The sequence below is a fragment of the Oncorhynchus masou genome, chromosome 13 (assembly GCF_036934945.1).
Source record: "Oncorhynchus masou masou isolate Uvic2021 chromosome 13, UVic_Omas_1.1, whole genome shotgun sequence".
Classification (NCBI taxonomy): domain Eukaryota; kingdom Metazoa; phylum Chordata; class Actinopteri; order Salmoniformes; family Salmonidae; genus Oncorhynchus; species Oncorhynchus masou.
The window spans coordinates 38,028,247-38,056,229 of NC_088224.1; the positions used below are offsets into that span (position 1 = coordinate 38,028,247).

At 46.2% G+C, this 27,983-nt stretch overlaps 1 pseudogene; it reads left to right on the forward strand.

The window, feature by feature from the left end:
* The first annotated feature begins 985 nt into the window (after positions 1-985).
* Positions 986-27,975, forward strand: LOC135552246 (chromodomain-helicase-DNA-binding protein 4-like; annotated as a pseudogene).
* The last annotated feature ends 8 nt before the right edge of the window (positions 27,976-27,983 follow it).

Consider the following 27,983-nt stretch of genomic DNA (forward strand, 5'->3'; position numbering starts at 1 on the left):
CATAAGCCTGCATTTCATATCCACATTGTACATTATCAATGCTTTGGCCTAGCTTTATATGCAGTACTTTGCACTTGAATAACCATGCAGTGCGAAGCACTACAGAATCATGATAGGATTCAAACAATTTTCCCACCATTGAGTGCAATACAGTATAGGCCTTCACAAGACCTACTTCGCAGACCCTGGGTCTCAGCCTTTGGTTACGCTTTCTAGGCTAGATCTAGGAAGATACAGAGGTCTGATTGAGACATAGCTTTGAAATAAGGCTTCATTAGTCTGTGTCTATGATGCATGGTGACCTATCAATATACCTAAGGCCATCATTACAGCAGGGTTTCCCTGAGTTAATGGCACTTCTGTTTTGCCTTTGTGTCTGCTTAGACTGGAAACAACATGTTTTTATTTGACTCATGGTGGTTTGGTTTGTGTGTAGATTAAATAATGGGGGTAGAGCAAATCATTGCAATCATTCAATGGTTTTCAAGTGGGTCTCCCCAAGTTCACAGTAGAGCGTTTACCTGAGTGTGCCCTGTGGTGACCCTCCACAAGGAATGTAATGGTTTATAAGTGTTCATATGGCTCCTATATATCATATGCGTCTGCATGCTTTGTGTCAGTAGATGCTGAAATATGCTCCTACAGTACAGTGTCTCTACATACATGTAGATTGTGACACAGAAGTTTACATGCAGTCATGTGGAGGAGTTGCCATGTGACGTATTTTTTTCATCCCTCTCTCTTTTTGGAGTTATGCTTATTGTGGGATGTCAGTGACTATGCTCATTATTATTATGGGATGTTGGGTGGGGGTGAGTGTTCCCATAGTAACGTTGGTTGCTAGGGGGGCACGGAGGAATGGGGAAGAGACTCCATGTGAGGGAGGAGGGGGGTGGATTATTATGGTCTGTATGTTGCAAGGTAACTATGCAGAGTGGGGGAGGTGTGTGTGTGTGTGTGTGGGGGGGGGTTATTATGGGATGTCTGCCCCCTGATCTCTTTGTGTGTGTGTGTGCGCGGGTGTTTAATGCGAGAGAGGGAGACGGCGACGTCGTGTGCATCGCCAGGCAACATAAGACAAATACTGCATTTTAATTATTGGAACTAACGTTAGCTTGCTATTGTAACCCAAAATAGAAAAACTGTTGAAAGAAAGGCAAACGTCTCCTTTCGTTGTTTCTGTTTTCAAACATTGGAACCATTCAACTTGTGAGTAACGTTACTGTAGTTTGTTTAGAATTGTATTTGTAATATTGGAGCATTCAATTATCAAATTAAAACAATTGAAATTCGTCATTTATTGATATGTTTTGGGACGAATGTGTGACTCGTTTCTGAACCTAGCCGGTGATTGAGCTGGAGTTAGCGGGCTAGCTAACCAAGTGTGGGACGGAAAACTAGTAGCACGACGATGGCATGTCTAATGGCTAACTAGCTAGCTATAATGTAGCGAGACTACGCATAGATTGAAAGGCTGGTAGACTTGAGTAGCCTAGTGTTGGCTAGAACAATTGACATCAGAAGTTATTTCACCTACTTAAGAGGCAATTTATGTATTTATATTGTTCAATGCACGAAATCAGTTCTGAATATTCACTTAAATTTTATTTTTTTATTTCCACCTCCTTGCGGACCCGACCTGTCCTACTCCACGCTCCACCTGGACGGACTCAATACTGGGACAGGACTCTGGAGGCAACACGGAATTAAACTTTTTTTTAAAGTTAGCTAACTAAAATTTAAAGTTAGCTAGCATTATGTCTGGAAGCGAGGACGATAGGGATGATTTTGGAGCCCCAGAGGACCGGCCTCTAATGCAAGGTAGGACCACTTCAATAAATGTTTATGGCAACGAAATTAACTTATCAAAATGTTATACACTTTATGTAAATCATACGAGTTAATCGTAAAACTGAGCCAAAGATGTAAAGAACTTGAAGGTGACGTGAATTTGAATATATGGATAACTAGAGCTAACATACAAGTAGGTTGTTAGTTGATACTGGTTGTGGTTTGTTAACTTGTCAGGTTGTGGTAAGCTAACGTTATATAAGCAAGAAGAATCACAGTGTTTACGGTTAGTTGGCCAACTAGTTATGTAAAAGTTAACTAACTAGCTAAGTAGTTGCAGGAACAGTGGACACCAGCCTCTAAGTTGTGCTAGTTGAGTGACTGACTACTGTAGCTAGCCGGCTAACGCGTTAGCCTAGCTTGCGTGTGCTAACAATGCTAGTTGACGTTTTGTTTCGGTTTTTATTGCAAGCCGTAGCCGTTGAAATGTAAGTTTGCAAAACGGACAGATGTTTTCCCGTACGGAAGCAATTTACAGAACTTCAACTTTTGGCTACACATATCATGCCGACCCACCGGCATATTCTTGCGGCCTAGCAAATGTTACCGGTATTTTTACGTGCCCGATGACAAGATGGAGCCAGCCAGTTAGCTTGAAAGATGGCAGATGACGACGGCGACTTTCTCCTCCTATCATCGGGTGCTTGGTAGCGCCGCTTTGCGTGGTAGAAACAAATGCAGCCAATTCACTCTCTGTACATTTTACGGAACGTGTCACTGCATTTGACTTATATAACGTAGATGGCTACATTAGCTGGCGAATGACAATAAAACCGTTAGGCTAGCTGACTACTTTGTTTACTACACAACAGGTTCGGATATGACGGCAAAGCATATCCCATTAGAATCCTCGATGGGGAAGTTAAGGCGATGGATTTTTCCGATTTTAGATATAGCAGGCGTCGCCAGGCCACCTTTTAGATAGTCGTTAGTAAAATATTTAAAAAAATAATAATTTTGCATTCAAACCTCTCACGTGAAAATCATTGACCATATATAACCCGACTCTAATCTAAATAATAACTTGGAAGAGCCATCTTTTCCAATTTGTTTGTGGGACATCCAATTCTACAATTGGGCTAACTGGACTCAACCATAACCCAGATAATGATGAGGTGGCATTTAATTAGACACCTAGCACCCCTCATTTTGACTTACAGACAGTTTATCACATGTCAGACCATGGCTACTTGGTGCTGATTTCAATGCCAACAGCCATTTGCTTACATTTACCATGAGCAATTACATAATAGGCCTTGGAACCCGATTCCATATGACTTTGCAGCTACCAAGGTTGCAAGGATATTCAATTGACCTTCTTCGTTACAGCTATTATTAAGCTGTGTCTCTGACCTCATTGCAGATGAGGAAGAGGAGATGTCAGAGAATGAGGCCCCGAAGGTGAAGAAGAAGAAGGCCAAAAAGAGCCGGGAGAACAAAAGCAGCAAGAGGAGGACCTCTCGCAGAGAGGTAGGCTACAGTGACATGACCACGTCTCTAATCATATCTGTACGTTCTTGGGACGCACCATGTTCCGTTTGTCTGCCAGTGGAGGGACCTGCCACCTGTCAGAAGCCATTGGGCTTACTCATAAGCCCCCCCCCCCCATGTGTCATGTGTCCTCTCCAGGATGTGCCAATGAGCTCCCCTGAGCCCATGGAGACCCCTGAGGTGGACAGGGACGAGGAGCGAGCGGTGCCCCGCTCTGACAGCGAGGGCAGCGACTACAACCCGGGGAAGAAGAAGAAGAAGAACAGGGGGAGCACCTCCAAGGAGAAGAAGAGGAGCAGCACCAGCACTGACAGAAATGGAGGAGGAAAGGACAAGAGGAAGGACCCTGAACCCGAGGAAGAGGAGGATGAGGACGACGACGACGATAGCTTGGTGAGTTTTTAGTTCGAGGGTGGAGAGAGTTGTGGAGGGGGGGAGATCAAATAATATTTAATGGTGTTAATTGAATTGTCATTATGCAACTAAAACTCAGAGCTCCTGAGAAAGTGATTGAATAAGCTACTTGTAACCTCTAGATGGAGATAAGTTATCAATACTACCATGCTGAGTTGACTACCACTAGGGTGACTGGTAGTGGTAAGTGCACTTATGCAAGGACATACTGTCACCGTGGCAACACCAAACTACCTGCCATTGGCCCTTTGTCAAGGCAAGCTCTTGCCACATGGTATAAATGCATGCGGCTTAAAATAACCGATGGTCCCCAATGGTGGGAGGAAAGTGCTTTTGTCCAAAGCCGTGCGAGAGTTAACAAAGACCCAGTAGCTATTGAACACAATGGCAACACTCAGAGGGCAAGAAATAGTCCCACCACAATAGACCAGTCAGTAAAGAAAAAACTGGAAAGAACCACATTTTACGCAAACGTTCATGTTAAATTGTCTCATCTAGGAGCCTAAGACGTCGTCCCAGCTCCTGGATGACTGGGGAATGGAGGACATTGACCACGTCTTCAGCGACGAGGACTACCGCTCCCTCACCAACTACAAGGCCTTCAGTCAATATGTCAGGTAAATGAGATTGTCCTTGTCAATGCTTGCTGCATGAATTATATTTTAAGCTTTTTCACCCCACTTTTTGCTCTCTCAAATATTTTGTCTCCTTTCTCCCCCTGCTCTCGTCTATCGTTTCACTCTTTTTGTGTATTTTTTGTTGTTGTCCTCATTACTCACCATCCACCCCCATCTCTCCCTCAGACCGCTCATCGCGGCCAAGAACCCCAAGATTGCCGTGTCCAAGATGATGATGGTACTGGGTGCCAAGTGGCGTGAGTTCAGCACCAACAATCCCCTGAGAGGCTCCGCCGCCGCTACTGCAGCCCTGGCCGCCGCCAACGTGTCTGCCGCCGTGGAGAGCATGGTGGCGGAGGTCGCTCCCGCCCCGGTCGCCGAGCCCCAGCCACCGGTCGCCCCGCCTCTGAAAAAGGCCAAGACCAAAGAGGGCAAAGGTCCTAATGCTCGTAAGAAGTCCAGGCCCACCCCCAAGCCCGCAGAGAAGAAGAAAGTGGCTACAAAGAAGGTAGCTCCGCTCAAGATCAAACTCGGAGGCTTCAACAGCAAGAGGAAACGCTCCTCGGTAAGTGCTTGGAACATCGCGTCGCGATGCATATAGAATTGTGAGAATCGCAATACATATCGTATCAGGACATAAGTATTGTGAGGTCCCTGGCTGTTCCCGGCCCCACTGTTTAGTCACCTCTTTCTTGGCTCATATTGACTTCAGTGTTGATGACAAAAATGATTTTGTCATTTGGCATAGAGGCCTTCAACCTAGACACATCTCTCCTTACAACGAAGTTCCTAACCATTCTCTATCTGGCTGTTCCTATCAGAGTGAAGAGGATGAGCCTGACGTCGAGAGTGACTTTGACGACGCCAGCATGAACAGCGTGTCCGTGTCGGACGGCTCCAACAGCCGCAGCAGCCGATCCAAGAAGCCCAAGAGCAAGCCCAAGAAGAAGAAGGGTCTGTACTCTGCAGGTGTGTGTGTGTGTGTCTCTTTCATGGCTCTGATACATATCTCTACCCCAAGAAGTTGTGTTTCATCCATGGCTGTGATGCAGTATGTCTCAAACCCAATTTAAAAGTGGTCTTGAGTTGCTAGACTCCACAGCTGTAGTTTGGATGTGTGTGCATGTCCAATTAGCTTTGACTCAGCCAGTACTACTCAGTCTTACTGGGCCACTAGAAGACTGTATGTTTTCTGCAGGGCAGCATGTTCTGCCAATACAAAAAAAATAGTTTGACACACACTGATGTATTCAGTAGACAAACTCTTCCGTCAGAGTATCGATACATATCGCCCAGGAGTTTGAAATGCTTCCTAGATTGCATATGAATGACTCCACCTACACAGTAAAAGGGTGCGATGAACAACAATGTCCATTCCCTAACGTTTCATTCTACAGCACTTTTATAAAACGCATTCTGATTGATTAAAGTGTTATAGCCTCGCAGGTATTTCATTAAGGTGCTTGTCAAACAACAAAAATGTTGACCATGCATTCCTTTTTTGGGTGGGGGGGGGGTTATTCAGGGAATGTACCGTATCTAAGTTTGAATTGCTCTCACCCACTTCTGTCCTTTTGTTCCTTCCCTCCAGTCGAGGAGGATGGTGACGGTTATGAGACGGACCACCAGGACTACTGTGAGGTGTGCCAGCAGGGAGGGGAGATCATTCTGTGCGACACCTGTCCCCGGGCCTACCACATGGTGTGCCTGGACCCCGACATGGAGAATGCCCCAGAGGGCACCTGGAGCTGCCCACACTGCGTGAGTGACACCTTCCTTAGCCAATGAACAGCTCGGCTCTGTGGAGTAAGTGACCGGGCAATATGGTACTGGTCGGCCAACCAGAATGATCAATCGGAGTGACAACAAAATACAGAGGAATCTGGTCGAGGGTAATGAGGAGCTATTGATATTGACAACCATTAGTCAATGATCATAAACCTCTAGCTGGTAGTACTGTGGTATATGCTGGTACTGTTAGTTACACATTTGAGCAATTTGAGAGCTATCTTTGCTTCCCTACCGGTCAAACAGTTAACCCTTTCCAGTTGCTCAACGACCATCCACGTCAACCCCTTCCCTCTCCCATCCACAGGAGAAGGAGGGCAAACAGTGGGAGGCGCGGGAGGAGGGCTCAGAAGAAGAGGAGGAGGAGGTGGAGGTAGAGCCGGAGGAGGACGACCACCACATGGAGTTCTGCAGGGTGTGTAAGGATGGTGGGGAGCTGCTCTGCTGCGACTCCTGTCCCTCCTCCTATCACATCCACTGTCTCAACCCGCCCCTGCCTGAGATACCCAACGGAGAGTGGATCTGCCCACGCTGCACTGTGAGTGAACCATGAGTAAATCAATGGGGTGGGACCCGGAGGGTGATTGACACGGGGCACAGCCAGTTACACATGGTAAAGTGAATTCTATTTCCCAAATTTAAACCTAGCTCCCTACCCCCTTGTGTAGTGTATTGGGAAAACAAAATGACTAAATGGTTCAACACAATGAATGTAACATTACCTAACTTATCTGTAGACGAGGAGTTTTCACCATGTCGTTATGATCCGTTTGTCCTGAAAAGCGAGCGGGTTTAAAGACATTTGACCTCTTCACTGACTCTTTCCTCCCCTCCCCAGTGTCCACCCATGAAGGGCAAGGTGCAGAAGATTCTGACGTGGCGCTGGGGCGACCCCCTCCGCCCACGCCCATCCCCCGCCCCCCAGACCTCCCGGCTGACCAGCCCGACCCCGCCCCTCTGGCTGGGCGCCCTGAGAGGGAGTTCTTCGCCAAGTGGAGCAACATGTCCTACTGGCACTGCTCCTGGGTGTCTGAGCTGCAGGTATGTACACACACACACACACACACACACAGCTTACGCTCGGCCACCACGTGGCAGGCAATCGCACCCATACACACCTACCCTCATTTTGAGTTGTTGCTCATCTTAGTTTTGCTTTTCAGAGGCACGGCGCACACTGAAACAAACAAACACAAGAAATGTTCAGACACTCGCTTCTTTGTCACTGAAATGGATTAGAGAGGAGCGTTGTCGCACCAACGTTCGACAACCCACACGCACACACTTCTCCCTCTCACCCACCTTTTCCCTGCCTCCAGTTGGAGCTGCACTGTCAGGTGATGTTCAGGAACTACCAGAGGAAGAACGACATGGACGAGCCGCCTTCCGTAGACTTTGGCGAGGGCGACGAGGAAAAGAGCACGAAGAGGAAGGCCAAGGACCCGCTCTACGCCAAGATGGAGGAGAAGTACTACCGCTTTGGCATCAAGATCGCCTGGATGATGATCCACCGCATACTCAACCACAGGTCAGACGAGACTCCCTGACTGGCTGCTAAAGGGGGTTCAAATGTGTTTTTAGTCTCATTGAGAGTTAACGTTTCCAAAATAGCAGCAGATTTTGAGTAGCAAGGCCAGGCACATAGTCTTACACTTTGTGAATGAGTGTCTAGTCAGGATTTTCCCTTCAATGGAAAGGAGAACTCCTGCACACTTGATGAAATCTGCATGTTTTGTTTGTCAGGTAAAGGGTTTCTCCTTGTGATGCAAATGTCTCATGGGTCAAAGCAATCATTTCAACCAATCAGTTGCAGATACCTTTGGTCATGTAGTATATGTGGACATCTGCTTGTCGAACATCTCATTCCAAAATCATGGGCATTAATATGGAGTTGGTGCCCGCTTTGCTGCGATAACAGCCTCCACTCTTCTGGGAAGGCTTTCCACTAGATGTGGGGACTTGCTTCCATTCAGCCACAAGAGCATTAGTGCGGTCGGGCAGTGATGTTGCGAGATTAGGCCTGGCTCCTAGTCGGTGTTCCAGTTGGCACTATACATTGGGGCAGGTAGTGTTCTCCTGGCGTCTGCCAGACTTGTGATTTATCACACCAGGGAATCTATTTCCACTGCTCCAGAGTCCAATGGCAGCGAGCGTTACACCACTCCGGCTGACGCTTGGCATTGCGCATGGTGATCAAAGGCTTGTTTTGCGGCTGCTCGGCCATGGAAACCCATTTCATGATGCTCCCGACAAACAGTTCTAGTGCCAACGTTGCTTTCAGAGGCAGTTTGGAACTTGGTAGTGAGTGTTGCAACCGAGGACAGACTATTTTTACGCGATATGCGCTTAGTGCATGGAAGTCCCGTTCTGCGAGCTTGTGTGGACTACCACTTAGTGGCAGAGCCGTTGTTACTCCTTGACGTTTCCTCTTCACAATAACAGCACTTACAGTTGAGCGGGGCAGAAATGTGGAAAGGTGGCATCCTTTGACGGTGCCATGTTGAAAGTCACTGAGTTCTTCAGTAAGACCATTCTACTGCCAATGTTTGTCTATGGAGATTGAATGGCTGTGTGCCTGATTTTTATACTTCTGTCAGCAACGGGTGTGGCTGAAATAGCCGAATCCACTAATTTGAAGTGGTGTCCACATACTTTTGAATGTGTATGCATGCATGCCTACTGGATTTAATTGGCAACCTTGCTAACCAAGTTTTGTCTGTTTTGTGGACTGCAGTCAGGACAAGAAGAATAACGTACACTACCTCATCAAGTGGAAAGACCTGGCCTACGACCAGGCCACCTGGGAGGCTGAGGACATGGACATCCCAGAGTTCGACGTCTTCAGACAGCAGTACTGGAACCACAGGTAACTAATGCATTATTGCCACCTACTCTACATTGTATAGGTGGAATCGAGAAGGAGTTTCTTCTTCGTCTGTTTCCGAGGGTAACAATGTTCTTTCTCGTCTGTTTCAGGGAGCTGATGATGGGCGACGAGGGTAAACCAGGGAAGAAGATCAAGGTGAAAGGCAAGACGAAGAGGATGGACCGGCCTCCTGAGAATCCTGTCGTTGATGTAAGTGTTGACTGTTGTCATTTTTATTGGATTGGCGACACGGCTTGTCTTTTATCAGAGATATGGTTTCTCGTGATTTACCAGGTATTCCTGGTCGTCATAAATTGCTCAGTATCTTACCGTTAAAATGGACTTTTAGCATCTCCTTTTCTGCAGCTTTATGTTATGTCAAACACATGATAAATCCCTTATGGTGCATATTTCCCGCTTAGTGGTGTGTCTTGACATCAACAGTAACTCACTGTTCTTCTCTATCTTCCCCCTCTTCAGCCCACCATCAAGTTTGAGCGGCAGCCTGATTACCTGGACAGTACGGGGGGCAACCTGCACCCCTACCAGCTGGAGGGTCTCAACTGGCTGCGTTTCTCCTGGGCACAGGGCACAGACACTATCCTGGCTGACGAGATGGGACTGGGCAAAACTGTGCAGACTGCCGTGTTCCTCTACTCACTCTACAAAGAGGTGTGTGTGTGTGTGGGAGAGAATAAGGGTGAAAGTGGATATGGGTCTTTACTAGGGTACCAGGGAAGATTTCCATTGCTGGATAACTTGTTAACTTGTTACAGACAAGTATTTGATAAAAATCTGCCATCCCCCCCCCCCCCCATGTCATTACATTAAGATATATAAGGGGGAACCATGACTCACCCAATTGTGCGCTGCCCTATGGGACTCCCAATCACGGCCGAATGTGATGATGTGATGCAACAATGGCTCAGCCGTGAAGTGATGGGCCACACAAGCTCACAGAACGGGACAGCCAAGTGCTGGAGTGCGTAACAATCGTCTGTCCTCGATGGCAACACTGACTACTGAGTTCCGAACTGCCTGTTCCTCAGGAGCTTCATGAAATTGGTTTCCATGGCTGAGCAGCCGCACACAAGCCTAAGATCACCATGCGCAATGCCAAGTGTCGGCTGGAATGGTGTAAAGTGCACCACTATTGGACTCTGGAGCAGTGGAAGCTCGTTCTCTGGAGTGAGGAATCATGCTTCACCATTTGGCAGTCATAAGGATGAATCTGGGTTTTGCGGATGCCAGGAGAACACTACCTGCCCCAATGTGTTGTGCCTACTGTAAAGTTTAGTGGAGGAGGAATAATGGTCTGGGGCTATTTTTCATGGTTCGGGCCAGGCCCCTTAGTTCCAGTGAAGAGAGATCTTAACGCTACAGCGTACAATGACATTCTAGACAATTCTGTGCTTCCAACTTTGTGGCAACAGTTTGGGGAAGGCCCTTTCCTGTTTCAGCATGACAATGGCCTGCACAGACCAATGACATCAACCCCATCAAACACTTTTGGTGGCATCCTACCTCAATAATGCTCTTGTGGCTGAATGGAAGCAAGTCCCCGCAGCACACATTGGCCCCATTTTATTTATAGAAAGACGCATGTTAAACTATATCTTCTTCCGTTTTACTTGTTGATAAATGTCATTGTTTACTTTTTTTGTTGTTATTTTTTATAAGGCCAAATGGTAGCCATTATTTCAACTGGAACTGATCAGAAATGCCAACTAGGCAGCCCTTTAGACCAATACCAACCAGCCCATCCAGTTTGTATAATATGTCAGGTGAAATCTGACGGCATATAGCTTGAGCTTTGTTTTAACACTCTTTGGTGGTGATCACGCGGAGACTACTGCCACCTATTGATCGGAGTGTAGAATGCAATGTATTTGACGACACAATATTTTAACATTAGAATTATATTTTATTAAGTTAAATTAGCTGTGGTTCAGTTAGTAGAGCATGGCACTTGCAACACCAATGATAGTGTTTTTGATTCCCGCTGGGGCCACCCATACAAATTATCTTATTTTCATTAACTTTTTTCTTTCCCCCTTATAGGGTCACTCCAAGGGCCCGTTCCTGGTGAGCGCCCCCCTGTCTACCATCATTAACTGGGAAAGAGAGTTTGAGATGTGGGCCCCGGACATGTACGTGGTGACCTACGTAGGAGACAAGGACAGCAGAGCCGTCATCCGAGAGAACGAGTTCTCCTTCGAGAACAACGCCATCCGCGGAGGCAAGAGGGCTTCTAAGATGAAGGTGAGAATTACGGGGGGAAATGTTTTTAAAAAGAACCGATGAATTAGAACTGTTTATCGACAAAGGAGATATATTGACAATTTTATTTGAAATGTATCACTCCTTCAATGATATGCTGGTGTGTGTCACGTTTTTAACCGTTCTCCCTGTCGTGGCCTTGTAGAAAGACTCATCAGTGAAGTTCCATGTGCTACTGACGTCCTATGAGTTGATCACCATTGACATGGCCATCCTAGGTTCCATAGATTGGGCCTGTCTGGTAGTCGATGAGGCCCACAGGCTCAAAAACAACCAGTCCAAGGTGAGAGATTAGAGTTGTGTTATGGAGGTAGTTTACCTGTTATGTGCAACATATTCCCTTATTCAAGAAAACTATCAATTTGGAAGTATAAGGGCAATGAGGAATCCCAAATTCTATTTTTCATTAGTTGGATACCCTCATTGTACAATGAAACTCCAGCTAAACTGGTATGGCTGAAAGTACCATTGACAAATACAGAAGTGTTTCATTTTTAGATGAATAATACTCTTTCTCTCCCCTCCAGTTCTTCAGAGTGCTGAACAACTATCCTCTCCAGCACAAGCTGCTACTGACCGGTACACCTCTACAGAACAACCTGGAAGAGTTGTTCCACCTCCTCAACTTCCTCACGCCAGAGAGATTCAGGTGTGTGTGTGCACATTCTGTCCACATTACTTTCCCACTCAATCCCAACGACCACTTCACCTGTATCACATCCCACTCATCTTAGACCAGCTATTTTAGAGTTAAATCTTTACTTACTTCCCTGCAACTTCCTCTCTCTGTGTAGTAACCTGGAGGGGTTCCTGGAAGAGTTTGCTGACATCGCCAAAGAGGACCAGATCAAGAAGCTGCACGACATGCTGGGACCCCACATGCTCAGGAGACTGAAGGCTGACGTCTTCAAACACATGCCCTCCAAGACGGAGCTCATCGTCAGGGTGGAGCTCAGCCCCATGCAGAAGTGAGTGAAAGTGCATGGAGAGATAGGGTGTGGTGAAGGGGTACATTTGAATAGTGGTTGACTCAGTTGTATGTGCTGTCTAACTTGGCTAAAACGGTGATGGGATCAAATATATAATTAGAATGATTAGTCATCGTCCATAGACTTACTTAAACGCAATCTTCCCTTGGATACTCAACTCACGAGAACTGTACAATATAATTGGACTGTGGAAGAGGTATTAATTGTGGATTTAAAAAAAAAAATAATATCTATTTTTAGGAAGTACTACAAATTCATCCTCACCCGTAACTTTGAGGCCCTGAACACGCGCAGTGGTGGAAATCAAGTATCCCTGCTCAACGTGGTGATGGACCTCAAGAAGTGCTGCAATCACCCCTACCTCTTCCCTGTGGCTGCCATGGTATGACCCACTTATTAATACATTTGAATAGGAATGGACCATGCTATTGTGATGGCTAAGTGGGGTAGTGGTGCATTCATTTTGTATATACAATCCTAGATACTATTTGCGTCAAAAGCATTTTCATGATATGCATTATAACTTGTAGTATTTTCCTGTAAGGCTCTATATAGCTGAAGCTCTGACTCTTGATTGGTTCCCCACCCCAAACAGGAAGCCCCAAAGATGCCCAATGGGATGTACGACGGTAGCGCCCTCACTAAGTCTGCCGGGAAATTGACGCTAATGCAGAAGATGATGAGGAAGCTGAAAGACGGTGGGCACAGAGTACTCATCTTCTCTCAGGTTAGTTAACCAACACACACGCATATTATCAATATTTTATTTGAGTCCACGAATCATATTACGTCAAGAAGGATCCAAACATTTCAAAGGTCTTGGATACGAAAAGCACACACCTCACACGGGCCCATTCACTCCCTCTGTCGTAGATGACCAAGATGCTTGACCTGCTGGAGGACTTCCTGGAGAACGAGGGCTACAAGTACGAGCGTATCGACGGCAGCATCACCGGGGGCATGAGACAGGAGGCCATCGACAGATTCAATGGTGAGGCTCACCCCACACAAACTTCCTCATTCAGTCTCTAACTAGATCACTATGTATACTGCAATTTCAGTGTGACTATTATATAGTTGTAGTCTTCAGATCTAAATTAGGTGTATATATCATATCATTGTTTTAATATCAAGAGGGATTTATATACAGTACCAGTCAAAATGTGGACACGCCTACTCATTTAAGGGTTTTTCTTTAGTTTGACTATTTTCTACATTGTAGAATAATAGTGAAGACATCAAAATTATGAAATTACGCATTTGGAATCTTGTAGTAAACCAAAAAAGTATTAAACAAATCAAAATATGTTATTTTAGATTCTTCAAAGTAGCCACCCTTTATCCTTGAGGACAGCTTTGCACATTCAACCAGCTTCAGGAGCTAGTCACCTGGAATGCTTTTTCAACACTCTTCAACGAGTTCCCACATATGCTGAGCACTTGTTGGCTGTTTTTCCTTCACTTTGCAGTCCAACTCATCCCAAATCATCTCAATTGGGTTGAGGTCATGATATTGTAGAGTTCAGGTCATCTGATGTAGCACTCCATCACTCTCCTTGGTCAAATAGCCCTCACACAGCCTGGAGGTGTGTTGGGTCATTGTTCTGTTGAAAAACAAATGATAGTCCCACTAAAAGCAAACCAGATGGGATGGCGTATCGCTGCAGAAAGCTGTGGCAGCCATGCTGGTTAAATGTGTCTTGGAATTCTAAGTAAATCATTGACAGTGTCACCAGAAATGTACCCTCACACATCACACCTCCTCCGTGCTTCATGGTGAGAACCACACATGCGGAGATCACCTACTCTGTGTCTCACAAAGACAAGGCTGTTGGAACCAAAAATCTAAAATTTGGAGTCATCAGATCAAAGGACACATTTCCACTGGTCTAATGTCCATTTCTCGTGTTTCTTGACCCAAGCAAGTCTCTCATTATTATTATTATTATTATTATTATTGGTGTCCTTTAGTAGTGGTTTCATTGCAGCAATTTGACCATGAAGGCTTGATTCACAGTCTCTTCTGAACAGTTGATGTTGAGATGTCTGTTATTTGAATTCTGTGAAGCATTTATTTGGGCTGCAATTTCTGAGGCTGGTAACTCTAATGAACTTATCCTCTGCAGCAGAGGTAACTCTGGTTCTTCCTCTCCTGTGGCGGCCCTCATGAGAGCCAGTTTCATCATAGCGCTTGATGGTTTTTGCAACTGCACTTGAAGAAACTTGAAAAGTTCTTGAAATGTTCCGGATAGACTAACCTTCATGTCTTAAAGTAATGGTGGACTGTCGTTTCTCTTTGCTTATTTGAGGTGTTCTTGCCATAATATGGACTTGGTCTTTTACAAAATAGGGTTATCTTCTGTATACCAACCCTACCATGTCACAACACAACTGATTGGCTCAAACGCATTAAGAAGGAAAGAAATTCCACAAATTAATTTAAGAATACAAACCTGTTAATTGAAATGCATTCCAGGTGACTGTGTCATGAAGTCGGTTGAGAGAATGCCAAGAGTGTGCAAAGCTGTCATCAAGGCAAATATAAAATATATTTTGATTTGTTTAACACTTTTTTTTGTTGGTTTTTGTTTACTACATGATTCCATATGTGTTATTTTGTCATTTTGATGTCTTCACTATTATTCTACAATGTAAAAAATAAAGAAAAAGCCTTGAACGAGTAGGTGTGTCCAAACTTTTGACTGATACTGTTTATTTGAAGTGTTAATTTGAATTTTAATCAAATTAAATGACATTTATGGTGAAACATTTTGAATGACCTAGTCTGCAGAACTATTAGGCTACTCCTATTCTTACAGTAAGCTATTTTACATTCATCAGCCTTACGTTTTCTGAAGCTCCTGATTTAGTTCTTTATTTCAATTGTGCGGGAATAGACAACCGAGATGGCGACATTTTCCGCCGTCTGATATCAATGTACGATTATCTAAAGCGCTGTTTTATTCTTGTGGGGTTTTCGTTGAAATCAGGCTTGTTTTAGTACGCAGGTGCATGCAATCTCAAGTTAATTTGGTTTTAAGAATACTAGCGATTTAAAACAGGGCTCCAAAGAAGTTCTGAGTCTTTGTTGCAATAGTTTTTGGGGGAATTTGTTGTCCTCCCTGACTGTCGAGCTTTGGTTAGTTCTCAAACGTGATATTAAATACAAAATATATAGTTTTTTTTTTTTTTTTTACACGGTTTTTATCGGGTTTTTAGGTGTAGGTGGAAACGGTGCCACTCGCCGCCCTCACAACCCGTTATTGTTGAGGAGCGGCATACTTTATTTTGCAGCACATGTTGTGCTCTTCTGTCGCGCGTGCAATGATGTCCGAGGAGAAAAACAGTGTTCGTTGTTTACTACTTTGTTGTAATATTGCAGACTTACTGTTTCACCATTAAGGAGTCCAGCTCTAAGTTTAAATACGCATTTTTCCATCCCGAAAATAATAATGATTATACTTTTTTTTTTTTTTTTTTTGCTTGTTTGGATTTTGGTGGGCCAGAAAAAACAGAATAATTCCCGTAAAGTGAATGATGATAGAGAGAAAGCAAGTGACTTGATGTAAATATAGATAGTTATTGATGTAGAAAGTGATTGATATATACGTATAGTGATTTGGTCTGAGTGGTTGATCTGTTTTGTTCCTTAGCTCCGGGAGCGCTGCAGTTTGCTTTCCTGCTGTCGACGAGAGCTGGAGGTCTGGGTATCAACCTGGCCACCGCCGACACCGTCATCATCTACGACTCCGACTGGAACCCCCACAACGACATCCAGGTAACACACTTGGAACCATCACACACCGGCCCAATCTCAATTCAAGCCCAATGATCTTCGAGAATTTGATTAGTAGAAGTACTATGGTGAACCTTCCACCTAGCCTATCAAAGTGCAAGGTGGAGCTATTACCATATTGCTTACACCTGTCAAATCCAAATGCTTATGGATCAGTTTATGATTGGGCCATTCACCATCTCCTTGTTCTCTATTATATCAACTTTTATTAAGGTGGTTGCAAGGATGAAAGGGTCATACTGTTTGTCTGTCTTCCTCATCTCAGGCGTTCAGCAGAGCTCACCGTATTGGACAGAACAAGAAGGTGATGATCTACCGCTTCGTCACAAAGGCCTCTGTGGAGGAGAGGATCACTCAGGTAAAGAGGCTGTCCCCTCTCCTGCAACATCAGAATGACCTCTTCCCTACGCAACACAGCCGCCTGTATCATAGAATTGCTAACTTGTTGTTGGATCCAATGAATGTCGTGTGTGTGTGTGTGGAAGCGAGCCTCGTCTGTCGTCAGCGCGACTCATTACATTTCCTTGGCCCATACGGGCAGGAAGAAAGTCGACGCAGACATTGAAACGTTCCCTCCCTCTCCAGGTAGCCAAGAAGAAGATGATGTTGACCCACCTGGTGGTGCGTCCTGGTCTGGGCTCCAAGACGGGCTCCATGTCCAAACAGGAGCTGGACGACATCCTCAAGTTCGGCACGGAGGAGCTGTTCAAGGACGAGCTTGGAAAGGGGGACAAAGAAGGTATAAAAAAATAAATAAACGGCTACTGTTGTTGTAAACATGGATGGAGTGGATAGTTGTTCATCTGTCAAATCACTTTTCAGTTGTCTTGAAAGGGAGCAATGAAACGTTGTCTTATTGTATATTTTTTATTTTATTTTTTTACCTGCCCACAGCAGGTTACTGGAAGCGTGTTGCAGGTGAACAGAAAACAAGCAAATGCCAGCAGATACGAACAGTCAAATAAGATGATAGTTTGTTGGTTATTACTTATTTGTGCTTATTAGGTGAAATTATCAACATTTTGGGTAAACCGATGTGACTATGTCTAGAACAGATTTAGTTCAAGATAAGGTAATGACAATGTTTATAACACGTTCATCATAACGTTCTGATAATGTTTGGACCATGTTCTGAAAATGTTTAATTAATGTCCCTCAGGTGAGAACAAGGAGGAGGACAGCCAGGTGATCCACTACGATGACATGGCGGTGGACAGGCTGCTGGACAGGAACCAGGAGTCCGAAACCCCGGAGGAAACGGAGATCGGGAGCATGAACGAGTACCTCGGCTCCTTCAAGGTGGCCCAGTACGTGGTCAAGGACGAGGAGGAGGCGGTAAGTTTTTTTTTTTTTGGGGGGGGGGGGGGGGGGGGTTAAAAACGTCATTTAGCGGACACTTTGACCCAGAGTGACGTTTTATATTTTTAGAAGGTTGACTCCCAAGTGACCTTGCTGTAGCCCAGATGGTGTGTGTGTAACTGACGTCTCATTTGACACCTGCACACTTGATCAATGACTCTCCTTTCACCTCTCTCCTTCCCTCCCTCTCTCTCTCCTTTCTCTCTCTTGCCCCCTCCCCTCAGGAGGAGGAAGTGCAGAGGGAGATCATCAAGCAGGAGGAGAGTGTCGACCCAGACTACTGGGAGAAGCTGCTCAGGCACCACTATGAGCAGCAGCAGGAGGACCTTGCCCGCAACCTGGGCAAGGGCAAGCGCATCCGCAAGCAGGTCAACTACAACGACGGCTCCCAGGAGGACCGAGGTAGTAGACGGGGTAACAACAACAAGCGCCAGCGCCATTACTTACTTACGTGTGTGTGTGAGAGAAAGAGTGGTGTGTGTGTGTTTCACTGGTGAAGTCTTAGTAACTGAGTGGTGTCAGGTGTTTGTGTTGGTTTGATTACTCCTCACCTCTTGCATGAGGTACGTCTCCAGTTGTGGTGGCAATTAGAATTTTCCTCCCATTTGCCTCACCTCTTCAGAAAGCCTCTGTGACAGTTCTCAGAAAGCCTGGTAAATCTTCCGACACATGCTCGTGATCTTCTATTCCCAGCAACAATCCAAGCTATTCAGAATGACATTTAACGTGAGTGGGGTATCTGTTCCAAGTCCAAGTTAGTTTTCTGTTGGAATGGCAGCTTTCCTTGTTGACTTTTGACCCCTGAATACAATGCATTGCAATGGGCGTGACCTGCACTACCCACAATGCACTGCACGGCCACCATGATCTCAGGCCCCTCACCGAGAGGATGAAAATGGCCCTCTTTAATCGTAGAACCCTACGAGATTTGAAGAATGAGTTGGCGTGTGTGACTGAATTGCGGTTGTTTGTGTTTTGTACCCCTTCCCTGTTTTGAGTCGGGGAAACAGTACATCTCTTCTCGGCTCCTAACTGTACACATACTAACTTAAACAATGTCCCACATGTGGTTTGAGTCAGCTACTCACACTCGGGCACTGCTTGTGGGCAAGTTGACACATCACCCCCATATCTGTGATGTTGGTTTCCTTCTAGTGCTCTGTGCTTGGTCTGGATGTCAACCTTTTACTCAAAGTCCACTTCCTTGTAGAATCTTCTCTTCCACCCCCCCTTAAATGTTCATATTTTAATAAGTTCAAAGAAGTTTCTGGACTGTGTACTGAAATTGCGCCCCGTGTCTTCTGTCTCCAAGCAGATTGGCAGGATGACCAATCGGACAACAACTCGGACTACTCTGTGGCCTCCGAGGAGGGTGACGAGGACTTTGATGAGCGGGCAGAAGGTAAGCGAAAGTGTGTGTGGACAGATGGCGTCTCTGTCGGTGGTGTTTACAAGAGTGGGTGGGTGTGTGTGTGTAGTTTGTGAAGCTTAAGAGAATAACTTTTCGTGTTTTCCTTTTTCTGGCGGTGCAGCCAACTCTCGCAGACCCAACAGGAAAGGCATGCGGGGCGACCGGGACAAGCCACTGCCCCCCCTGCTGGCCAGAGTGGGAGGCAACATTGAGGTCAGCTCTCAATGTCCATCTCTGAACCACTGCTCTGCATGATCCTGAAATGTGTTTGCAATTTAGCTTATCTACAGATGGGCCGACCCACCACTTGTCTCTTGGCATTCAATTGGCTTGTATAGAAATAGAATGCAATAGAAATGGCACTGTGGAAAAATTGAGCTGAGGGGTCAATATGTGGACGACCTGTTAACTCCACGCTAACCCTGCCCCTCTGGTGTTCAGGTGTTGGGCTTCAACGTTCGCCAGAGGAAGGCCTTCCTGAATGCAGTGATGCGTTATGGGATGCCTCCTCAGGACGCTTTCACCACCCAGTGGCTGGTCAGAGACCTGCGCGGGAAATCTGAGAAAGAGTTCAAGTGAGTAACTAACATGTTATAGTGTAAATCCACAATAGTAATGCCTTGATATTGGTTGAATTTGTCCTCTATATTTTGTTTTACATCGGATCCTCTCTCTCGCAGGGCGTACGTCTCCCTCTTCATGAGGCACCTGTGCGAGCCCGGCGCCGACGGAGCCGAGACCTTCGCCGACGGCGTCCCCCGCGAAGGGTTGTCGCGGCAACACGTACTCACCCGCATCGGTGTGATGTCGCTGATCCGCAAGAAGGTAGAGCCCCGCTGCTGGTTTGGGATAGTTGGGAGGAATTCAACTCAGCCGCCGTACGCTGAAGTGAGAGTGTAGCGTGTCCCTGACCGTGTTTCCCACCAGGTCCAGGAGTTCGAGCACGTCAACGGCCAGTGGTCCATGCCCTGGATGATGGAGCTGGAGGAGAGTAAAAAGGCTGCGGCCGCTGCAGCTGGAGCCCGCCCCGACTCCCCAGGGAAGACCCCCTCCACGGGCACGCCTGCAGACACGCAGCCCAACACGCCCGCCACAGGTACAGCCCGCTACTTACGCCCTCTTCCACAACCCTCTCCCCGATCCTTGCTCTTCCTGCGTTTCCTACGGCTAATCAGTCTTTCCCTGCTGTAGTGACCTATGGTCTGTAACCCAAAATCTCTGCAAGTGCGTCCCGCACCGCCCTCTCCTGCGATTATGCTTTTAACCCCTGTTCCCCTCTGTGTGCTCGCCCTCCCCAGCCCCCAAAACTCCCTCCACTGGCACACCCGCAGACACGCAACCCAACACGCCTGCCCCAGGTAAACCAACTCTGTCCCCTCCCTCCCCCTGTCTTCCTCCACAACCTCTCACTGTTCCAGGACTCTTGACATGCAGGGTCAAACCACTGCTGCTGTTATGCTGGTTTTAGTGAAACCACCCTGGAAAAAGTGGCGCTTGCTTGGGTGTGTAAAACGTGTAACTGTCAATCAGTGCTTGGAGATGTGGAAGGTGGATTAAGAGCTGATGTCCTGTCGGTTTAGCAGACGATCCTTCGAAGACTGAGGACGCCGTGAAGGATGGCGAGAAAGAGGAGAAGAAAGATGGCGAGGTTGAGAAGGAGGAGTCCAGAAAGACGGAAGACCCAGAGGTAAAGAATGATACACTTGATCCACATTGGTCAATAGACAATGGCTGACTAAAGCCAACCAATCTATCATACTTGTACATGGGGTATTGATACCACAGTAAATATCATTGTTGTGAAGTTTGAGATGGAGCTCCTTGTCCAGAATAGTTCGTTTTTAGTAAGTTTTAAAACGTCTGTGCTGTTCTCTGTGCTTTCTGGTTCGACAAAATGTTCCTCTCTTTCAGGTAAATGCGATCCCCGATAATGAGGAGAAGACTCCTTCCCCTGAACCGAAAGAGAAAGATGAAGGAGAGCCCATGGAAACAGACAAGCCTACCAACGGAGAGGCGGAAAAGGAGAAGGACGGCGAGACTGCAGAGGAGACTGCTCCGGGAGGAGAGGAGACCAAGTCTCCAGCAGCAGAGGCCAAGATGGACGTGTCCGAGGTCAAATCGGAAGACTCCGAGGCCAAAGGTGATGGCGTAATAGAATATGGTTCAGCTCAATTTTTCCACAGTGCCATTTCTATTGCATTCTATTAGACGCTCGTTTTGGTGTTTGCTAATGTCCCCCCCCCCCCCTTTTCTCTCCATCCCTCTGGATTTGCAGCAGAAGAGAAAGAGAAGACTGAGAAGATGGATACCACTCCTGCCTCAGAGGAAAAGAAAGGTAGCTCCTCTCGCCATCATTCTCATTTTGCACTCGTCAATCAACAAACTGCAGTAAGGACATACTGTTGGTCCCGTGCCTTGTCGGTCCACGTTTCTGCTTCACTCCGTTCTCTCACACGCACCATTTTCAACCTCGTTCTGTCTGCAGAGCAAAAGGAGGAGAAGGATGGCGTGAAGGCGGAGGAGCTGGCCAAGCTGCAGAACGGGGACAGTGTGAAGGAGGGAGCGGCGGCCGGAGTCAGTGAGGAGAAGAAGAAAGCCAAGACGAGATTCATGTTCAACATTGCCGACGGAGGATTCACAGGTAAGAGAACTGGAGTGTCAAGAGGGAAAGCATACCACAAACACACACGCATGCACAGATCTCCGCACGTTCTCAGCTGATTTTTGGTTGGTTTCATACATGGTTAAGCACTCCTCTTGGACTAAATAGCATTTTCAATGGTCTCAATTGTTACTTCAGGGAATCACTCTTTTTCTCCCTCCTACAGAGCTGCACTCCTTGTGGCAGAACGAGGAGAGGGCCGCCACCGTCACCAAGAAGACCAACGAGATCTGGCACCGTCGCCATGACTACTGGCTTCTGGCTGGCATCATACAGTATCCTTTTATACCATTGTTGACAAACTATGCTGCCCACCGTGGCTCTTTGCAAACAAACATCAGTGGTTTACGGTCACATTTTTCTCTTCAAAATGTAACCAGTGCAACGCTCATTGGAAAATTGCCTCCACGGTGGAGTGCCTGTAAGCAGGAAAAAGTACAGTCTCAACAGATCTAATAACTGGCCAGCTTCAAGTATTAATGGTCACATACATTAGGCCAATATTGGGTCATACCGCAAACAGTGGGGCCAGTCTGTTTTTGTTTATTTCCCTTGACTCTGGCACCCCCTAGACACGGCTACGCGCGTTGGCAGGACATCCAGAACGACGTGAAGTTCGCCATCCTCAACGAGCCCTTCAAGGCTGAAATGAACCAAGGCAACTTCCTGGAGATTAAAAACAAGTTTCTGGCCAGGAGGTTCAAGGTATAAAGGCCTTTATTAACCCTATATTAGCCATGGACATTTATAAGCTACCTCTTGTTATACACCACCCCCCTCCCAGGCCTGTTTGTCAGCAGTTCTCATTTTCACTCGTATCGCGTAAAGTTTTGTTGTGCTCCATGTACACGCTGCTCATTTTGTATTGCTCTATTCTCATCCACCCCTCTGCTTCCCCATCTCCTCTCGTCCCTCCTCCCCCTAGCTGCTGGAGCAGGCCCTGGTGATCGAGGAGCAGCTGCGCCGGGCGGCCTACCTCAACATGTCGGAGGACCCTTCCCACCCCTCCATGGCCCTCAACACGCGTTTCAGTGAGGTGGAGTGTCTGGCCGAGTCCCACCAACACCTCAGCAAGGAGTCCATGTCGGGGAACAAGCCCGCCAACGCCGTCCTGCACAAAGGTAAACCAGCCAGCTGGAACTCGCCTAGTACGGCCGGTTCGAGTTAATTAGGTCACGCTGTAGAAAAAAAATTTGGTAACGGAAAATTCAAATGCATCCTATGGTACCTCCCCATTTTTAACTTTGTCTGACTGTTTTGTGCCTACTGAACGTGACCCTGTGCAAAGGAATAGGAAGGATAGTGTCTTTGCTGACAAATAGACCGTAATACATTTATCAACCTAACATAAAGTACTTTGAGGCTTAGTTGAAGATTTGTAAAGATAATAATAATAGATGTATTTTACACGTTGCTTTTCATTCCAAGTAAGAAAGGAAGTAACTTAACAGGAGGGGGCATAATGGTAGAGCCAGGCAGGGAGGTAGAGATATCATTCATCGGGCACTCTTACACAGCCTACTCTTAGCTCTTACACAGCCTGGAGGTGTGTTGGATCACTGTCCTGTTGAAAAACAAATGACAGTCCCACTAAGCGCAAACCAGGTGGGATGGCGTATCGCTGCAGAATGCTGCCTTGAATTCTAAATAAATCACTGACCGTGTCACCAGCAAAGCACCCCTACACCATCACACCTCCATGCTTCACTGTGGGAACCACACATATATATTTTTTAACCTTTATTTAACTAGGCATGTCAGTTAAGAGCAAATTCTTATTTTCAATGACGGCCTAGGAACAGTGGGTTAACTGCCTGTTCAGGGGCAGAACGACAGACTTGCCAGCTCGGGAGTTTTGAACTTGCAACCTTCCGGTTGCTAGTCCACCACTCTAACCACTAAGCTACCCTGCCGCCCCCCACATGCAGAGATCATCCCTTCACCGACTCTGTGTCTCACAAAGACAAGGCGGTTGGAACCAAAAATCTAACATTTGGAGTCATCAGATCAAAGGACAGATTTCCACTGGTCTAATTTCCATTGCTTGTGTTTTTGGGCCCAAGCAAGTCTCTTCTTATTATTGGTGTCATTTAGTATTGGTTTCTTTGCAGCAATTCGACCATAAAGGCCTGATTCACTCAGTCTCTGAACAGTTGCTGTTGAGATGTGTCTGTTACATGAACTCTGAAGCATTTATTTGTGCTGCAATTTCTGAGGCTGGTAACTCTAATGAACTTATCCTCTGCAGCAGAGGTAACTCTGGGTCTTCCTTTCCTGTGGCGGTCCTCATGAGAGCCAGTTTCATCCTAGCGCTTGATGGTTTTTGTGACTGCACTTGAAGAAACTTTCAAAGTCCTTAATGGTCTGGATTGACTGACCTTCCTGTCTTAAAGTAATGATGGACTGTCATTTCTCTTTGCTTGTTTGAGCTGTTCTTGCCATAATATGAACTTGGTATTTTACCAAATAGGGTTATCTTCTGTATACCACCCCTACCTTGTCACAACACAACTGATTGGCTCAAATGCATTAAGAAGGAAAGAAATTCCACAAATGTACTTTTAAGAAGACACACCTGTTAATTGAAATGCATTCCAGGTGACTACCTCATGAAGCTGGTTGAGAGAATGCCAAGAGTGTGCAAAACTGTCATCAATTGGCTACTTTAAGGAATCTATAATAAACACTGCTCAAAAAAATAAAGGGAACACTAAAATAACACATCATAGATCTGAATGAATGAAATATTCTTATTAAATACTTTTTTCTTTACATAGTTGAATGTGCTGACAATAAAATCACCCAAAAATCATCAATGGAAATCAAATTGATCAACCCATGGAGGTCTGGATTTGGAGACACACTCAAAATTAAAGTGGAAAACCACACTACAGACTGATCCAACTTTGATGTAATGTCCTTAAAGCAAGTCAAAATGGGGCTCAGTAGTGTGTGTGGCCTCCACGTGCCTGTATGACCTCCCTACAACGCCTGGGCATGCTCCTGATGAGGTGGCGGATGGTCTCCTGAGGGATCTCCTCCCAGACCTGGACTAAAGCATCCGCCAACTCCTGGACAGTCTGTGGAGCAACGTGGCGTTGGTGGATGGAGCGAGTCATGATGTGCTCAATTGGATTCAGGTCTGGGGAACGGGCGGGCCAGTCCATAGCATCAATGCCTTCCTCTTGCAGGAACTGCTGACACACTCCAGCCACATGAGGTCTAGCATTGTCTTGCATTAGGAGGAACCCAGGGCCAACCGCACCAGCATATGGTCTCACAAGGGGTCTGAGGATCTCATCTCGGTACCTAATGGCAGTCAGGCTACCTCTGGCGAGCACATGGAGGGCTGTGCGGCCCCCCAAAGAAATGCCACCCCACACCATGACTGACCCGCCGCCAAACTGGTCATGTTGGAGGATGTTGCAGGCAGCAGAACATTCTCCACAGCGTCACGTCTGTCACGTGCTCAGTGTGAACCTGCTTTCATCTGTGAAGAGCACAGGGCGCCAGTGGCGAATTTGCCAATCTTGGTGTTTTCTGGCAAATGCCAAACGTCCTGCACGGTGTCTGGCCTGTAAGCACAACCCCCACCTGTGGACGTAGGGCCCTCATACCACCCTCATGGAGTCTGTTTCTGACAGTTTGAGCAGACACATGCACATTTGTGGCCTGCTGGAGGTCATTTTGCAGGGCTCTGGCAGTGTTCCTCCTTGCACAAAGGCGGAGGTAGTGGTCCTGCTGCTGGGTTGTTGCCCTCCTACGGCTTCCTCCATGTCTCCTGATGTACTGGCCTGTCTCCTGGTAGCGCCTCCATGCTCTGGACACTACGCTGACAGACACAGCAAACCTTCTTGCCAAAGCTCGCATTGATGTGCCATCCTGGATGAGCTGCACTACCTGAGCCACTTGTGTGGGTTGTAGACTCTGTCTCATGCTACCACTACAGTGAAAGCACCGCCAGCATTCAAAAGTGACCAAAACATCAGCCAGGAAGCATAGGAACTGAGAAGTGGTATGTGCTCCCCACCTGCAGAACCACTCCTTTATTGGGGGTGTCTTGCTAATTGCCTATAATTTCCATCCGTTGTCTATTCCATTTGCACAACAGCATGTGACATTTATTGTCAATCAGTGTTGCTTCCTAAGTGGACAGTTTAATTTCACAGAAGTGTGATTGACTTGGGGTTACATTGTGTTGTTGACGTGTTCCCTTTATTTTTTTGAGTAGTGTATTTTGATTTAACACATTTTTTGGGTTACTACAGGATTCCCGTATGTGTTATTTCCAAATGTTTGTCTTTATTCGACAATGCAGAACATTTTTTTTTAAATAAAGAAAACCCCTGAATGAGTAGGTGTCAACTTTTGACTGGTACTATATATGTAATCCGACCCCTTGACTTTTTCCACATTTATGTTATGTTACTGCCTTATTCTAAAATGTAGTAAATACACCCCCCCCCTCCCCCTCTCATTCTATACACAATACCATCTAATCACACAGCAACAACATTTTTTTTAAAATTTTTGCAAATGTATAAAAAGTTCAAAAATATCACATTTACATAAGTATTCAGACCCTTTACTCAGTACTTTGTTGAAGCACCTTTGGCAGACTCGAGTCTTCTTGGGTATGCTGCTTCAAGCTTGGCACATCTGTTTTTGGGGAGTTTCTCACTTTCTTCTCTGCAGATCCTCTCTCAAGCTCCGTCAGGTTGGATGGGGAGCTTCGCTGCACAGCTATTTTCAGGTCTCTCCAGTGATCAAGTTCGGGCTCTTGCTGGGCCACTCAAGGACATTTAGAGACTTGTCCCGAAGCCACTCCTGCATTGTCTTGGCTGTGTGCTTTGTGTCGTTGTCCTGGTGGGAGGTGAACCTTCGCCCCAGTCTGAGGTCCTGAGCGCTCTGGAGAAGCTTTTCATCAAGGATTTCTCTGTACTTTGCTCTGTTCATCTTTCCCTCTATCGTGACTAGTCTCCCAGTCCCTGCCGCTGAAAAATATCCCCACAGCATGATGCTGCCACCACTATGCTTCACCCTAGGGATGGTGCCAGGTTTCTTCCAGGTGTGACCCTTGGCATTCAGGCCAAATAGTTAAATCTTGGTTTCATCAGACCAGAGAATCTGGTTTCTCACTGTCTTGAGAGTCTTTAGGTGCCTTTTGGCAAACTCCAAGCGGGCTGTCATGTGCCTTCTACTGAGGAGTGCCTTCCGTCTGGCCACTTTACCATAAAGGTCTGATTGGTGGAGTGCTGCACAGATGGTTGTCCTTCTGGAAGATTCTCCCATTTCCACAGAGGAACTCTGGAGCCATGTCAGAGTGACCGTTGGGTTCTTGGTCACCTCCCTGACCAAGGCCCTTCTCCGCCGATTGCTCAGTTTGGCCTGGCAGCCAGCTCTAGAAAGAGTCTTGGTGGTTCCAAACTTCTTACATTTAAGAATGATGGCGGACACTGTGTTCTTGGGGACCTTTAATACTGCATACTGTGGGACCTTAAATAGATAGGTGTTGCCTTTCCAAATCATGTCCAGTCAATTGAATTTACCACAAGTGGACTCCAAGTTGTAGATGCGTCAAGGATGATCAATGGAAACAAAACAGGATGCACCTGAGCTCAATTTCGAGTCTCATAGCAAAGGGTCTGAATAATTATGTAAATAAGGTATTTCTGCTTTTTTTTCATATAATTGAAGACTGATGCAATGATGGACCTTCAAAAATATATTTGCAACAATTTCTAAACCTGTCTTTTGCTTTGTCATTATGGGATATTGTGTATATATCGATGAGGAACATTAATGACTTTTAGAACAAGGCTGTAATGTAAGACAATTTGGAGAATACTTTCTGAATACACTGTATATAGGCATATGTATGTTGGCAAGCACTTCCAGATTCTCATTCTCTCTTTCCCCTCTCAGTGCTGAAACAGCTGGAGGAGCTGCTCAGTGACATGAAAGCAGACGTGACCCGTCTCCCGGCAACCATTGCCCGGATACCCCCGGTCGCAGTGAGACTCCAGATGTCCGAGAGGAACATCCTCAGCCGCCTGGCCAGCAGAGGCCCCGAACCACAGCCTCAACAACCGCAGGTAAGCGCCCACCCCAATGAGGGATGTGTGAATGTTTTGTGCACAAGTCTTACGTTTTGTAATGTTCTTGTTGTGTTCTTTCTCCTACAGCTGTCACAACAGTAGCCTGGCTTAGCCCCCTTGAACCTCACCACCTCTACATTCCTGATCGGCACAGCAGACGATGATGCGCCCAAGCTTGAAACCACGGCCCTTTATATAATATGGACTTGCAGCGTTCCTACAGGCTGACTCCTGGACACTGTGGAAATAATAGCTATTTTAATTTTTCCTTTTGTTTTGACTTTATTAATATTATTGATATAATGTTATTATGATGGTTTTTTTGGGACCTAAATAAAAATGTAATAAAGGTTTTTGTTTG